General features: G+C 38.7%; 1 pseudogene; it reads left to right on the top strand.

Moving 5' to 3' along the window:
* Positions 1-545: 545 nt before the first annotated feature.
* LOC100617469 (small ubiquitin-related modifier 2-like) lies at positions 546-929 on the top strand (annotated as a pseudogene).
* The last annotated feature ends 11,811 nt before the right edge of the window (positions 930-12,740 follow it).

Below are 12,740 nucleotides of genomic sequence, written 5' to 3'. Positions count from 1 at the left end.
ATCTCCATCTCCCTCCTTTCCCAAACCTCTCCTCTTTGTTGAATAAAAGCAAAATATTTATATGTTAATCCCTATGTGTTTTCCATCCTAAACCCCTCCAAATTAATATTGATATTTCAATGCCATGTCCCCAGAAAGGAACTTAGTGAACTTAGTGAGAGTCAGAAGATGGAAGGAGTGAGATAGGACAAAGCTGAAGATGAAAGCAAGTTTGTTAATTATGGAAAAGGCATTCCAAAGAACACAGTGGAAGAGATGGGTAGATCTGAAGTGGGAAATTTGGGGAGTAGGATTAATGGGGATTAGAGTAAGAGAGTGAGTAGCCAGGAATGTAAAATGTGATTGATTTGTATAGGAGGCTCAGAATCACTGGGATGAGGAGAATATGAGGGAATGGGAGTGTATTAACTGCTGAAGGATGAATTAAAATAAAATATTAGCTAGAAAGAAGCAATTGAGCTTCTCTTTCTACTTCACCTCCTCCTCCTTTTCTCCTTCTCCTCTCCATCCTCACCATCATCTTCCTTCTCATCCTCCTCTTGCTCATGCTGCTGCTTCTGTTTCTCTGCCTCTTCCTTTGGAGCAGACCATTCTGGTGGCTCTTTTGTGAAGCAGCAGCTGAAAAGACCTCTGGACTTACCGTGGCCGATGAGAAGCCAAAGGAAAGCATCAAGACTGAAAACAATGACCACATTCATTTGAAGGTGGCACAGCAAGATGGTTCAGTGGTATAGTTTAAGATGAAGAGGCACACACCACTTAGTAAACTAATAAAAGCCTATTGTGAACAACAGAGTTTGTCATTGAGACAGATCAGATTCTGATTTGATAGGCAGCCCATCAATGAAACAGATACACCTGCAGAGTTGGAAATGGAGGATGAAAATACAATTGATGTATTTTAGCAGCAGACAGGAGACATTTACTAAAAAGAGAATTTGCAATTCTGCTCCAGAACTGTATTCCCAAGGAAAACAATACATTCACAATGAGAAAATCAAGATATGGTTCCTCCACATTCTGACTACTGCAGTATAGTTTTCTCTCTTCTTTGATTCCCTTCCCCATTCCTTTATTATACACCAAGTAACTGGTGTATGTACACAGGCATAATGCATTTTTTAACTAAATGACCAGTGGTATGTTTTGATCAACATCAAAGAAAGATGGGAAGGGGAAAAAACAAACTGGTTTTGTGAAAATTTCCCTTTTCTCCATTAGAGGCATGCTCAATCAGCTTTTATCTTTATATTCCAGTAAGTTATTTTGCTCTCACTCTTTAACAACAACAAAAACCCACAAAAAAAATCCTTGCACACCTTTTTTGCTTGAATAATTTCAATGTTTTTCTTTTATCATTGTAAAACCAAGGACAATTGTATAACTTTTAGCTATAACATGTAGGGCAATCTCTGTCTCTCAGTAGGGATAAATTACTAAAAAGAAATGGATCCTAGATAGTTTTCCCTTCAAGTCAAACATTTTGCTGTTTAAATAAAACTTCTTGTTTAAATTAAAAAAAAATTAAAGAATCAATTGAGATAGACATGGGATTAGTCCGTTCAAAACAATTCTTCAAAATCTAATCCTATGGAAGATAGTAATATTATGCCCTGTGTGGCCCAGGAGGGTCCTACTCACAGCAAGAAAAAGCACAAAAAAGTAAAGCAAAAAAGAAAGAAAGAAAGCAAAAGAAAGTCCACACTGGGAACAGGCAATTCAAGATAAGTATGTTTTGAGAAAAGCTTCTGGAACCCTGGGAAAGCCATGGAGAGATGGCAGAGGCCATACATGGGTGGGTGGCCTGGACTTGGAGTTGACTGATACATGGAGTAATGAGAGAATATGGCAAAATGGCAGGTTTAGGTTTTATGTAGGGGAACCTTTCAAATGATTAGAAATATCTAATAGTGAAATGGGCTAAGTTGGATAATAGCTGGTTATCATAACTGAAAGTGGCTAAACAAAGGCTAGATGAGCGACCTCATTGCTTATGTTGTAAAGGAAATTCTTGTTCAGGGAGGTATTGAATTGCATAGTTCCTGAGGTCCCCTTCCAACTCAACATGCAACATATGGTTAGTGACAGAGGTTCCTGATTCCCAATCAAGCGCTTGTTCCATGATACCAAGCTGAATTAAGTGTCCAAATTAATCAGATTACACAATTGTACCAGAAATTGTACCAGAAAATTTGTGAATTTAATGCCTCTTCTTAAGTAGGAGGAGATGGGAAATCTAGGACAGGTCAAACTAGGCATCCACACAAACTACCCACATATGCTCAGAGTACAAAACAGACTCAAATTATTTACCTAGCCCCAGGCAGGCACTGGGTGCTTCTTTGCTCCCTGGCAACTGCTGCTTTTTTAAGCCATTAACAAAAACAGTTCATTGTCTGACCTCAGGAAGCCCTTTTTACTAATAGATGCACTGCATGCTCAGTTTCCTAGCAACCTAAGCACTGAGGACCTGAGATAAAATCAGAAGATGTTAAGGAAATCCATTATCTTTGCCTTCCTCTCACTAATAGTTTTTGGAGGCAGGCTCAGTTGATGGATCCCTATCCATGCAACACAGATGAGCACAGACAAAATTTACTATAGTACTATGTCACATTTAAGGATAAACAGTGGACCAATTTTCAATAAAACCTCAAAGCTGGGAGTGCTAGAAGGCAGGGATAAGTCTATTGGGGCAGCTCTCCTGATTTCCAGCAAAGGCTTTGTGAAAAATGTTCAGAAAACAGATTTCTTTTTTATTTAAATGACACAATGAGAGGGATCACACCCTCCCACCCTGAAACAACAACATGAAATACACTAGGAGGGAAAGAAATGCAACTGAAGCTTTCAATCCATAATGAAAGAAATATGGAAAATAAAATGGATATATATCAATATTTGGGTGGATGTGTTCTCACAAATTGTGGGACACCCTCTATTTATAAAAAGCCTAACTTTCTATTCCTTCTTATCCTAGACAAGTTTCCTCCAACTCTTTTCATATGAATACCTAAACATACCTAAACTATCAGTGATTCTGTCCACATGGGAAAACCTTAGGATCATGGAATTTTAGATTTAGAAAAGACATCAGCAGTGACTAGTCCAATCTAGCCCAAAATAGAATACTCATTATAATAATCCAGTGCATGGTCATTCAGATTCTATTTAAAGATTTCTTTTGGAGGAAGAGAAGATGCAGAGGTTACTACCTACTAAAGCAGCCCATGCTAGTTATAGATAAGTCTAATTATTAGAAGCATTTCCTTACATCTGACTTATATCTACCTCTTTGCAACTTCTAACCACTACTTTTGGTTTACCCCTCTAGAGAGAGGAAGTATAATCTCTTTTATCCATTAGAATCCTTCAAACACTTGAAGTCATTTGTTTTATCCTTCCCAATGTAAAAATTAAATTTATATCTCTAATAATAAAAATATTATATTTCATGAGGTTTGTTAAGGATCATTAGAAATCAAGGAATAAAGAGGATGTTGGTTGTCTCTTGAACCGAGGATGACGATTGTCTTTGTGCGTTTTTGTGCACAAAGACACCTGTGCATGAAGATTTAAGTGGAAAAGTCGATGAACAGAGACAGTCCCACTCTCTCGGCGTTGGAAGCCTGGGTCCATTGGCACGAAAAGTCGTTACACCTGGAGACTTCCTCAGCCGCACTGGATGGCCAAGTTGTCCTTTGTGCTCCATCAGGCCCTAAGCACTCCACAGTGCCTTGCTGCATCGCCATCTCAGCCTTTGAACCTTCTTGTTGGTTTCTTCCATCTGTTCGGCCGAAGCAGTCTTCACATGCTGGGTGAGCAAAGCCCTGGTTCACCAGGGGTCGACATCAACCCGATGGCTACTCTCACAAGATTTAGCCGGCCTGTTGGAAGCCGTTGCCCAGGGTGTGGCCACTGCCACATGCTAGCAGCTACTGGGAGCCACAAGTGAGAGCTGGGTGTCAGGTGAGGGTCAGTGGCTGGAGAGCTGCCCTAGAAGGGCACGACAAGCCCTCCATATCAGAGATACTACCCCTCGCCGAGCACCCCATACACCCCAATAAAGAGGATACAAAATAAAAAACCACGTGCCCATGGCTGGTTAGCCATTTCAGCCATCCCCACCTTACCACCATACTTTCTGCATCATTTCAAAGGAAGAGAGAGTGTGGGAAATGTTACTACCAGTTAAATACCAATTGTGATCTCACCAATGTGGAGACCCAGGAGAGATTATAGGGAATTCTGGGAAATACCAAGGACTTCTGGGGAATGAAGTCTAGGGTTCAAAATCTCCATTTATTCATTCCCCCTGAGACTCACAGAAGACTAGTCTCTCTAATGGATCTTGTAAATATACCAGCTATGAAATTAAAATAATTTGAGGATAAGAGGAAAAGAGAACAAAACCAATACTTGTTAGGTGCATTGACAAAAAGCCAGTTGGGGGGCAGTCCCCTTTGGCATGAGTATACATACAAAACAAATGCATTCGAAATAAATGTTCAATCAACCTTCAGTTCAATCAACTGCACCCCAAGGTTCATTCTGGATCTTCCTGATGTAGTGTAAGGTTTTAGGCATCTTTCTACAAACAGTTCATTCTCTGGATTTTAGCAGTTAGAAAGCTTCTTCGCTGAAGGTCTCAAACAAAAATTCTAAATCTTGGATTTTATAAAAATACAATTCCCCCTGAAGAGGGTGTTGAGAAACACCCAGTTCATCTCAGAATGCAAGGTTGAGTTATGGGGTATGTGAGTCAATTATAAAAAGAATAAACAAAAAGAAAAAAAATAATGGAAGAAAAATTAAACTTTTTTTTAAGAAGGATGAATTCAAATTCAGAATCCAAATATCAAAAATCTATGTATCCAAAACAATCCCTTGTATTAGGGTTCAATTAAAGTAATTTCTAATCCCACAAGTCTATAGGACAGAATGCAGTAATATTTCACTTACCATTTGCCTCCAAGGCTACAGGAAATTGCCATACTATAAGGGAGGGGGAAAAAAAGGACCAGATTTGTATTGATAGAGATTGATAGGGAGGTGTCATTCCCTGGTCTGATTTTTACCTACATTCTCAGGGATAAGGGGAGCCAGGATGATAGCCAAACTTTGGTACTTGTCTGTAAGTATTTTCACAGAGTGTGGATATAAGGAAGTCCTACATGTTAACATATGTCAAGCGTCGCAACCTCGAGTCTCACACTAGGTTCAAGTCCTTTTGTATTGGCTTAGAAGTATATCAGTCCTACCCAGAGGGAGAATTTCAGGCCATTTTAAATGTGTCTCACTGCATAATTTGCTTATCATACTTTTAAGTTCTCTGTTCATTCTTTCAACTTGGCTGAACTCTGGGGATGATATGGAACATGGAATTTGGGAGTTATCCTCAAGCAAGAATATATCTGATTTAGAACAGAATCAGTAAAATGACTTCCTCTATCTGAATCAATACATGCTGGCAGGCCAAAGCGAGGAATAATCTCTTTTAAAAGCACCTTAGCAACAAAAGCCACTGTGGCTTGAGTCGCAGGAAATGCTTCCAGCCATCTGGTCAATTGGTCTACTATGACTAGAGAAAATTTATATTGTCCAGCCTTTGGCATGAAGTCTAGGGTTCATCTCCATTTATAAACCATTCTCCTCTATCCCAAATCATTCTTTTCAATGCTAAACATCTCTAGGTCCAAACCAGGTCACTCAAGCTCTTGGTGGGAACATGAGCTGGGCCAGATAAACTTTCAGCCTATCTCAATCAGAACCAGGTCTGAACATCACCTCTTGACCATTCCAAATCATGCCATCATCTCTACCCAGTCTAGTTCCTCTTTTTATGTTGCTTTCTCTCATTAGAATGTAAACTTAAAAGCAGGGATTTCTTGGGCTGTAAGAAATGATGCAATAGTTTCAGAAAGACTTATATAGGGGGCAGCTGGGTGGCTCAGTGGATTGAGAGACAGGCCTAGAAATGGAAGGTCCTAGGTTCAAATCTGGCCTCATATACTTCTCAGCTGTGTGATCCTGGGCAAGTCGCTTAACTTCCATTGCCTAACCCTTACCACTCTTCTGTCTTGTAACCAATACACAGTATTGATTCCAAGATGGAAGGTAAGGGTTTAAAAAAGTAACAACATATGAACTGATACAAAGTGAAATGAGAAGAACCAGTAGAATAAATTAGGTAATATCAAATATATTATAAACATAATCTATTTCATTAACAACAAATAATTATTTAGTTTAATTATATTAATAAAGCTAATTATATAATTAAAGTATTAGTTATATAGTTAATATTAGTGTTATAATCAATAATTTAAATTAATAATATTCCATTTAGGAATGTTGAACAGCATAATGATTGACCACCATTCCAAAGTATTCATTATAAAACTTGCTGTCCAATCTGATGAACTCAAAATACAGATTGAAACATATTTTCTTTTCTTCCTTTTTCCTCTCCTTTATTTTCTTTTGGACATAATTAATGAGGAATTTGTTTTGCATGATAATATATGTATATAAATATATATCTATATATAGTTATGTAAAACAATTTACTAAACTGTCATTGTAAGGCAGAGTTGCACAAAAGTATCAGTCTCACTCTCTCTTCCAGAGCCATCCAAGTCCAGTGGCAAGACAAAAGATGGCTGGCAATGGCCTAGAATGCAATGGATTACCTTGGTCTTGAAGTCTGACCAAGTTCTAAGTCTCCCCACAGTGCCTGCTTCAACTGTCTTCTTGGCCACTGGAACAAATTGTTCTCATTTGCCCATTCATCTAGGAGGCACTTTTCACATGTTTTCAGTAGACATCTTTTAAAGATGGGTTTCAGGCCCATCAGGTACCCTCAACCTGGTATAACTCATCTGCTGAGATGTTTTAACTTGGATGTAGTTTCTATGAATGCTACAGGTTCTTGGAGCCTCAGGTAAGAGTTGGTTTTGAGATGAATGCCAAAGGTAGATAAGTAGGGCTGAAAAGGGCTTGGTACCCCCTACCCCCAAAGGTGCTAGACCTCCCTGAACACCCCATAAACCCATGTGATGAAATAATATCTTGCCATAAAACACGATGAGTAGGAATGATTTCAGAAAAACCTATAAAGACTTATATGATCTGATACAGAGTAAGGTGAGTAGAGTCAGGGGAACACAGTACACTGTAAGCAAAACTTTTTATGATCATTAACTATGAGTCATTTGGCTATTCTAATGAAAGCAATGACCCAAGGCAGGACTTATAATAAAAAATGCTGTCTTCCACCAGAGAAAGAACTGATGGAGTCTGAGTACAGATTGAGACATAGTTTCCACTCGTTTTTCTTGCTTTTTATTTTTGTGACATGGTTCATATGAAAATATTTTGCATGATTTCATATGTAAAATTGATATCACATTTCTTGCCTTCTCAATTTGGTGGGGGGAGGGATATGTAAGAGGGTGAGAATCAAAATTCAAATTTTTAAAAAGAATATTAAAAATTATAATTTCATTTTCAAGAAATTTAAAAAGAGGAAGTTCAATGAAATTTCATTTATTTTATTTATGATGAAGTTGAACTAAGGTAGAGTCAAATATAAATGAACTTGTTAGTATTTTTAATACTAACACTAAACACTGAACATCAATATAAACAATTTAACTTAGTAACTATTTACACTTAATTAATTTCAAGGCAGAAAATCAGAGCACTTTGAGTTATTCACTCAAAGTTTCCATCATAATTTTTCATCTATTCAATTTTTATTTGCTTTTCCTTCTCTCATATGATTATGTGTTCTCCAATATTTTAATTGCTTTTTTTCTTTGTATTATTTTATAAAAGTCTTTACAAGGTGGAGCTGGGTAGTTCAGTGGATCAAGAGCCAAGCCTAGAGATGAGAGGTCCTAGGTTCAAATATGACCTCAAACACTTCTCAGCCGTGTGACCCTGGGCAAGTCACTTAAACCCCATTGCCTAGCCCTTACCTCTCTTCTGCCTTGGAACCTATACACAGTATTGGTTCCAAGATGGAAGGTAAAGGTTTAAAAAAAAAAGTCTTTACAGATTTATTATTCCACATGCTTGTTGGTCTTACTTGCATTTTAATTTTTTTTTACCCAATGCCTTGTAGTTGGACATTTAAATTGTTTCCAGGATTTTACAACTGCACTTAGCATTGCTTTGAAAATCTTTAAATAGATAGCTTTTTGTTTTTCTCGTGTTTCCAGGGACAATCCTGGCGTAATGAAGAAAGATCTGGCCTCAAAAGTCAGGAATACCTGAATTCAAATCTTGCCTCTCACACTATTAGATATGCAATCCTTGCCAAGTCATATAACCTCTTATGCTCCAGGAAACTCTCTTAAGACTGGAGAAAAGGTGCTTGCCTGCACTGGTAGAAGGAATTCCCTCATTTGGGAATTCCCGGCGATCGATGAAATATCACACATCTAATCCATGTCCCTATGCAGGTTATATTCCTAACATGGGAATTATTGGGGCTAAAGGCTATGAATATTTTTGTATCTAACTTACAATTTTAAGCTCGGTCCTCATCCCTGCACTTACTTAATACCCCTCACCTAACTAACAGCTAACTCACCTCTGAGGTAAATAATGCCAAGAGTCTGTAGGGAACTTTGAGGAATGAGGACACATTTCTCTTATCTGTGGGGCAACCCTGTCCCTACAGACCCCAAGAGATGTGGCTATCCTGCCTAACCCCTCAGAGAGCTTGAAATACAGATAAACCTTCCAGGATAAATAAGATCTATGGGATGAAAGAAGCTAAAGTCTCCAGGAAAGCCCTTTAGTAGAAATAGAGACTGTCTTCCTTCCCTGTAAGACCCAGCCTCACAAACCTATCCTGTGGGGCAGGCAGGTGCTTCGCAGTCCCTGGACTGTCCTTTCTCCCTAAGTGACCCTCACTGTATAGCTTTGGGCATTGATCCTTTCAAGGATCTCAGCTTAGAGACAAGAAGTTCTGGGGGGCCAACAGTGGGCAGTGAGGGCTAGTAATGGAAGGGGGCCCTCATACTCTGACAAAAACTCCAATTACTCTACTCTAGTTAGAGCTCTGCATAATAATAGTTAACATTTATACAAGTGCTTACTATGTGCCAGACACTCTACTGAGCACTTTGCTACCATTATCTCATTTGCCAACATTAAGATATTCATTTGAATTGGGGAAATGGAATGGTTGCTAGCCTGTGTGCTAAAGACAGTAAAAGGATAAATGGGGGCAGGGAGAGGAAAGAAATGAGAGGTGAAATCTATTCAGAGAAAACGGATGTCCTCCTATTGGCTGCCTTGAGTACAGAAACAACCCTAAGTTATTGGAGCAGGGATGATTAATGATCAGATGCATTTTGTTTTATTTATTCATTTATTTTAAACCCTTACCTTCCATCTTGGAATCAATACTGGGTATTGGTTCCAAGGCAGAAGAGTGGTAAGGGCTAGGCAATGGGGGTTAAGGGACTTGCTCAAGGTCACAGAGCTAGGAAGTGTCTGAGGCCAGATTTGAACCTAGGATCTCCCGTCTCCAGGTCTGGCTCTCAATCCACTGATTGAGTAGGTACCCAGCTGCCCCCATCAAATACATTTTAGACTAGACCTCAGGTACCTTTTTTCTCTGAGCTCTTGTGACTTTATGATTCTGTTGGGAAAATGAAAAGGGGGACTCTACTGTATCATCCAAAACAAAATTGTCAAATCCACCCACATAAGAGCAAGTTGAGACTTACTTTGAGATATTAGGATGACAATTCTTAATACAATGCCATGATATGACAAGCAAAGAAAAATACCAGATAGTCCTACAAATAACATCAGAAAAGTATGAGTCTAGATTTCACCTTAATAACATGTTAGTATGGGTAGCTATATGATACATCATTGGATAGAGCATCAGGCATGGAGTCAAGAAGACCTGAGTTCAAATCTAACCTTAGGCACTTATTAACTGTGATCCTAGGCAAATCCCTTAACCCTATTTGCCTCAGTTTCCACATCAGTAAAATGAGCTAGAAAAGAAAAGGACAAACCACTCTAGTATCATTGACAAGAAAATCCAAATGGAGTCAAGAAGTGTTGGACATGACTGAATTAACAAAGTTATGTGACACTAGCATGTCACAAACTCTCTATGACTCAGTTTTCCCAGTTATAAATTGAAGATGATAAAAGTACCTACCTCTCAGAGTTCTTGTGAGGATCTAAAAGCACTTTATAAATATAAACAATGATTCAGAACCAAATCTCTCATGAACTCTCAGAACTCAAATATTTTAAATCTCACATAGTAGAAATTCACATATTTTGACCAAAGAACAGAAGAGAAGAGGTGAATGAATACACTCCATACATCATTTTTGGTTGGGCTGCTACTCCTTTTTTCCCATTTGGCTTTTCATTCTCTCCAGCTGACCACAACATAAGACTCCTGACTAAGAGTGAATTGTAAACTGTTCTCCTTCTTTTGTTGAAAAGGAAGGGGATTTCCACACCCCATCAGAATGAACTAAATCTCAAAATAACTATTCTTGAAAGCTGTTGTTGAAAAGGAGAACTTGGTCATGAAAGAGGAATTTTTAAATAAGATTTTGGTTTTTCTCTGGTCCCCATTCATCTAGAAGTTGCCATTTTGTAAAATTTGCAGAATTAATTCTGTATTTCTTTACTTCTCACAGTGCCAATTGATACTTCTTGCCTTAACAAATGAGATAATTCATTAGGCTGATCTTGGACATTTGTCCTTTGTTATGTCCTGGTGGACACACAGCTTAATAAATGGGCCATGATAATCTAACCCCCCTTCTCAGAATGGGAAGGATATCCACTGTCTGGTAGTATTTTTCAATGTTTTTTATCCAATTTCTAGGTAGACTGAATACATAGTTATGTTTGAAATATTCTGCGAATTTGTAAGCTTTTTACTACTACCTAGGTCAGTGATGGTAAACCATTTAGAGACTGTGTGCCATGACCTGCTCCCCTCCCTTTACCCTACAAAGGGGAAGGAGAAAGTGCTCCCATTGGGCTGCTGGGCAGAGGAGCTGTTGAAGTGAGGAATGTCCTCAACTTGGGTGGAGAGTGTGAGGGGAGCAGCTCTGCCCAAGTCTCTCTGTCTTTCTAGCAATGAAATCTGGGTTGAGGAGGGGAGCATGCATGCATGACAATGGAGAGCACTCTGTATGCTATCTTTGGCACCTGTGTCATGGGTTCACCATCACTGGCCTAGGTCATAGTGAAGGGAGCTTAAATGACTGTGATATTTAGGACTCTTCTGTGTCACAGATAACTGCTAGGAATTTTACATTTGCCTAAAGTTCTCATGTATCCTTTAGTAAATTCATTTTAAACTCCAAACCTGGGTGTATTGAAGCAATCTCTGAGCAAGAACTTTATGTACTGGGCCCTGGGGAAATAAAAATAAATATGAAATAATCTCTGTTCTCAAAGGGGCTTACCTTCTCTCAAGGAAAACAACTAGGTTGACTATGCTACATTGACTTAGAAAATTCTTAATTAAAAATAATGCCTTGACATGAACAACAGAAAAATATATAAGACTCCTAAGCATAATGTCAGAAAAATATGTTTGGATCTCACCTTAATAACATTTTAATATGGGCAGCTAGAGAAAGTGGGAGTTTATATTCATATAAGAATATACATGTGAATATATGTGTGCCACATATGTACAGAATAAACAGAAAATATATATAAGATAAATAGTGAGGAAGCACACCAGCATTTGGGGAAAACAGGAAAGGCTTTATGTAAAGGCTTTATCTGAGCCAAAATCCTCTCTAAGACATTCCCAACAAATTGTAAAATCTCTGCTTGGAGACCTCAATGGATGGGAAATTTACTATTGATCCAAGGCCAGTCAGTCAACAATCATTAAGCATTTATTAAATGCCTACTATATTCCAGATACTGGGTTAAATACTGGGAATACAAAAAAAAAAGACAAATGAAGTACTTTATTATAAGTATCTTATAGCCTAATATCCAACAACACCCCTGTGCTCAGAGCAGTCCTCTCTACTTTTTGGATAGCTCTAATTATCAAGAAATTATTTCCTACTCTTTTTTTTTTTTTAAACCCTTACCTTCCATCTTGGAGTCAATACTGTGTATTGGCTCCAAGGCAGAAGAGTGGTAAGGGCTAGGCAATGGGGGTCAAGTGACTTGCCCAGGGTCACACAGCTAGGAAGTGTCTGAGGCCAGATTTGAACCTAGGACCTCCCGTCTCTAAGCCTGGCTCTCAATACACTGAGCTACCCAGCTGCCCCCTATTTCCTACTCTTAAACCCAAATTTGACACTCTATAACTTCCCCTGACTTGACTGGCTAAGATTTTTTTTAACCCTTACCTTCTGTCTTAGAATCAATACTGTATATTGGTTCTAAGGCAGAAGAGCAGTAAGGCTAGGCAATGGGGATTAAGGGACTGGTCCAGGGTCACACAGGCTGGAAAGTGTCTGAGGCCAGCTTTGAACCGAAGACCTCCCATCTCTGGAGCTGGTTCTATCCATTTAGCCACCAAGCTGCCCCCTAAGAATTTTTTTTTAGTTTCTTTCAATTCATCTGTGTGTTTTGAGGAAGTCACCCCAAGTAGACCAAGAGAGTTATTGAACCCTCATTTTAGTAATCATCAGAGAAATATAGGACTTAAGTGACTAGCCTGAAGTACCCAGCAGTGAGAGGCAGAAGAGAACAAAACACAGATT

The sequence above is a fragment of the Monodelphis domestica genome, chromosome 3, assembly GCF_027887165.1.
Source record: "Monodelphis domestica isolate mMonDom1 chromosome 3, mMonDom1.pri, whole genome shotgun sequence".
Classification (NCBI taxonomy): Eukaryota; Metazoa; Chordata; class Mammalia; order Didelphimorphia; family Didelphidae; genus Monodelphis; species Monodelphis domestica.
This window is presented reverse-complemented; position numbering and strand designations above follow the sequence as displayed.